This window comes from Aplysia californica, unplaced genomic scaffold (genome assembly GCF_000002075.1).
Source record: "Aplysia californica isolate F4 #8 unplaced genomic scaffold, AplCal3.0 scaffold00721, whole genome shotgun sequence".
Taxonomy (NCBI): Eukaryota; Metazoa; Mollusca; class Gastropoda; order Aplysiida; family Aplysiidae; genus Aplysia; species Aplysia californica.
This window is the reverse complement of record NW_004797991.1, coordinates 406,530-411,070: the sequence shown is the minus strand read 5'-3', so window position 1 is coordinate 411,070 and position 4,541 is coordinate 406,530. Positions and strand designations below refer to the sequence as shown.

The window sequence follows — 4,541 nt, the reverse complement described above, 5'->3', positions numbered from 1 at the left end:
AAAGCTAATTTATTTGTCTTGCTTTCGGTGAAAAAAATATTCATCTATCATGAATAGAAGTTGAGATATTTGCATTTGAATTAGGTGGGTGTCGCCTGGTTTCAGAGGTAAAATTAGCGAGAAAATGACCGCCAAAGTTTGGCCATTTTCAAACCTTGAGAGTCCTTGCTACGAATTACATTTTAGTGCCTTACATCAACATTTTCCCAATAAAATCCACACACAATTGTGTTTTTAAAAGGACATTAAAGATGTTGAGTAAAAAAATAATAAAAACGATAAAACCGTCAAACGGACAGAAAAATGCCAGTTTCTTCGATTTCATTATTTTGATGAGCGCCTGACGTCACCGCGGTGAATCACAAATTTGTTTCTAATGAGGGTCGGAGGGGAGAGGGGGGGGGCTAAAGTTTACCTTTACCGACCACATATACTTACTTCCTGAGGTGGTGCGAGTGACAGAGGCAGCCCCGACCACGAGCAAAGCTGTCAGCAACAGCTGTGACGTCACAATACTCCCAACTGGCATACTGACCGCTGGTCAGTGGGATAAAGACGGGAGGGATGTGGGGGGGGGGATTAATAAAAAAATATTAACATAGAAAATAATAATGGTTTTACGTCATTTGCCATAAAAAATAAGTCATATAAATGCCGAAGATTAGAGGTATTACAGTGGGTGGTTGGCGGGTGCTCTGATGTGGTTTGCTTCTTCTTTCCTATCAAACATTTATCGTCCTTATCTCCCCCTCATATTGTTTTATGTTTGTTACTCTCTTAATGTAACAGCTCTAATCTTCTGGCGCTCATATGACCTCATGCAGTTGCGAGGGCCGTAAAACTTCTACTTTTAAAAAAAAGGAAAAAAAAAGAGGTGTTACTGGAGAGTAACGTAACATAAAGAAAAGAAGGGGGAGAAGATAAAGACGGTAGAGAAGAAAGAAAGAGCAAACCATAACATAACATAACATCCACCAACCAACCACAGTCTGTTATTTTTTTTTTCCAAGAAGAGAAATATACATAAAGAGACACAGTGGGTGCTTGCTCGGTGCTCTGGTTTGGGTTTTCTCCTAAAACATCTGTCATCTTCATCTCTCCTTCTCCTTTAGTTTGCATTTTGCACACTAAGAACACTTTTAATCTCCGGCACTCATAAGACCTGATAACGTGGTAAATGCTATAAAACTCTTACTAAAACTAAAAAGAGACACAAGTCTTTGCACAAGGCCGAGAGAATGGGATTGGAAGGGAGATGGATAGTTTGACATATTGTACATATACAAAGTATTATTAAAGAAAAAAATTACACACAAACTACGTGCTATAGAAACATGAATTATACGCTTGTGATAATAAAAATAATTACGTGAGAATACTACATAGGTCGTATTACTTGATTTGGAAACTTAAATTAATGAATGAAGACTTTTTTTCGACTAAATAAACGAGAATAATTTATTTCAAAATATGAACGAATGTAGGCAAATGGGTTCCAAAAGAACATTTTCGAAGCCAGAAGAATCGAAACGATTGAGAGGAAGTTTAAAAGTAATTAATTTGAACTAATGATATGCTAGTTGTGACAGCGATGTCTGTGCATTTATTTGAAGAGGACAGAAGAAAAAACGACTGTAGTCAGAAACTGGAAATTGTGAGAGTGGCAATTTAAAAGCTTGTAGACTCATAACTTCATATTTGTTTGACTGGTGGTTTATTGCTAAGTGCTGTTGAATAGGAAATTTAACAGCTATAATCAACCAACAGTTGAACAGAAATACAGTTATGAGTCAACAAGCGTTCAAAATTGGTACCCTCACGATTTTCAGTTTGTAACTACAGTCGTCTTCCCCTGCCCTGTAGTCTTCATCTTTGTTTAATGGTGCTAAAAGTGCAGGGTTTTGTGTGTGTGTGTTTTTCTTACCTTACTCCTCTTCTGTTTCAGTGCACATGAGACAAACATCTTTACTTCCCCAGAATGTATTTGAACGACAGATGTGAAATCAACAATCAATTCCGTAGTAATGACGACAGAGCTGATCTTACAGTACTATGACTACGAACAGAATTTCTCTTTATCTCAAAGTCAGTTTACAAGAAAAGCTATAATAACATCCTTCAGCTCACTCATCGTTTAATTAACCTCCAAGGGCCTTGTAATTAAATTCCTGCATGCGGTTAAATGATGCATCTGATGCGATATGCACACTTTGTCAGCTTTTCTTCTTTTTTCATATAAAATTGTAATGAGAGTAATATTATATGATATATTTTTTTAAATGTATACCTGCATGTGTTTTTACTTTCCTGTACAAATTTCTCTCTGGGATAACAATGTATTATCTTATCTTAATTATGCTCTCTTTAAAACGCACGTTGAAGAAAATTTTTCTTTAGAAAAGGCAATGGTATTCAGCTAACCCATCATTTAATTATGGGTTGTTGTGGGTTTTTTTTTTAAATAACAGGCACACAGTAAAAAGCTTTTCTTTATCTCAAAGTCAGTTTACAAGAAAAACTAAAATAATTCAACTCACGCCTTGTTTAATGATGTTCCCTTTAACAAGCCTATTGTAGAAAAAACTTTTCTTTATCTCCAAGTCAGTTACAAGAGACGCTAATGTTATTAAGCTCACTTTTCGTTTAATCATAAATATTACGTTCTCTGTAACAGGCACATTGTAGAAAAGTTTCCTTTTTTCAAAGTAGGTTTACAACAAAAGCCAATATTATTCAGCACACTCATAGTTTAATTATGTTATGTTCTCTAAGCATACACATTGAAGAAAACTTTGTCTCCAAGCAGGTTTACAAGCAAAGTTAATAATATGTTTCAGTTCACTCATTATTTCATCATGTTCTCTATAACAAGCACATTGCAGGAAACTTGTCTTCATCTTTAAGTCAGTGTACAAGAAAAGCTTTAATGCTATTCTGCTCCTTCGTCCTTTATATGTGTTCCCTAGAACAGGCCTATTGAAGAAAACGTTTCTGTATCTCAAAGTGAGTTTACAAGAAAAGCTAATATCATTTAGCTCACTTCCCGTTTAATTGATTTATACTCTCTAAACATGTACATTGAAGAAAACTTCTTTATACCTGTAATCTAAAAGAAAAGTCCACAAGCAAAGCTAATATTGTTCTTCAGCTCATTCATTGTTTAACTATGTTCTCTATAATAGTCACATTGAAAAAAAAACCCAAGCTTTTTCTTTATAATCTCAAAGTCAGTTTACAAGCTAATAACTTTATTATTCAGATCACTCATCGTTTAACCCTATCCGTACGCCCTGGGGTCATTTTGTACCACCACCACCCCACCCGAGGGGTTGTATTCTTCACATTTTAGAATACTTCTAGTTCTAGTGCGAAGATCTCTTTGAAACTTTCAGTATTTCTCAAAAAATCATTTTGACAGACTACTATGCAAAGCGGATTAACGAGTAAATTTCCTCTTTGGAAAGTGATGGCACAAAATTCCCCATGTCGTATAGATACGATAGTAAAGCACGAGGTATGTATAGGGTTAATTATATTATGTTTTCTACGAGAATAACAGGTTCTCTCGTATAACAGGTTCATTGAAGAAAACGTTTATTTATAATCTCAAAGTAGGTTTGCAAGAAAAGCTAGTAGATTTTTCTAATATTATTTTTCAGCTCACTCATTGTTTAATCTTGTTCTCTATAACAGGCACATTGTAGAAAACGTGTTTTTTCTTTAAGTAGTAAATTTACAAGAAAAGCTAATAATGTCAATCAGCTCATTCATTGTTTAACTATGTTCTCTATAACAGTCACATTGTGGAAAATTGTGTGTCAATTTACAAGAAGAGCTCATAATATTGAGTTCACTCATTGTTTAATTATGCTCCCTATAACAGTCTCAATGTAGAAAACGTAATCTCAAAGTAGGTTTACCAGAAAAGCTAATAATAATATTATTTTTCAGTTCATTCATTTTTTGTATTTATGCTCTCTATAACAGTCACAATGTAGAAAACTGTAAGTCAATTTACAAGAAAAGCTAATAATAATATTCAGCTCATTCATTGTCTAGCTACGCTCTCTATAACAATTAACAATCACATTGTAGAAAACAACAAACAATACGGTCCTGCCACAGTTACCGAGAGGAGCACAGAGCAGAAACGTTGCAGCTGTCAGGCCTCTGAGCTAGTGAATGATGAGTTGACCAGGTACTTTTAGCACCCCTGGTCGATCCATGGGCGGGAAGTCACAGTTTTTAAAAAGGTCCGTACGTCCCTGCGATGGTTAAGTATACTCGAGGTGTAACCAAACAACAACAAAAAAACATCCCCGGTATTTCCCTAGCTGAAAATGTTCCGGCAACTTGGAAGTTTTTTTGTGGTTTTTTTTCCTATTGGTTTTTTGTTGTTGTTTTTTTGTGGGTTTTTTCTGACAAAATGATGAAACAAGGTAAGAACAATCTGCAGGTTTAACTCTTACGACATTTCGTGAGTCTGTTCCCTGCTTTGTCGGTCGCTACAAGTTTGATTTGAAATGCATGGCTCTTTTCAT

General features: G+C 35.2%; 1 long non-coding RNA gene across 1 annotated transcript; it reads right to left on the bottom strand.

The window, feature by feature from the left end:
- Window positions 1-438: 438 nt before the first annotated feature.
- On the bottom strand, window positions 439-4,293 carry LOC118478602. Its single transcript, XR_004859166.1, has 2 exons — window positions 4,130-4,293; window positions 439-537 (listed from the first exon to the last, which is right to left on the bottom strand). It is a non-coding gene; the product is annotated as an uncharacterized LOC118478602 (long non-coding RNA).
- Between the last annotated feature and the right edge of the window lie 248 nt (window positions 4,294-4,541).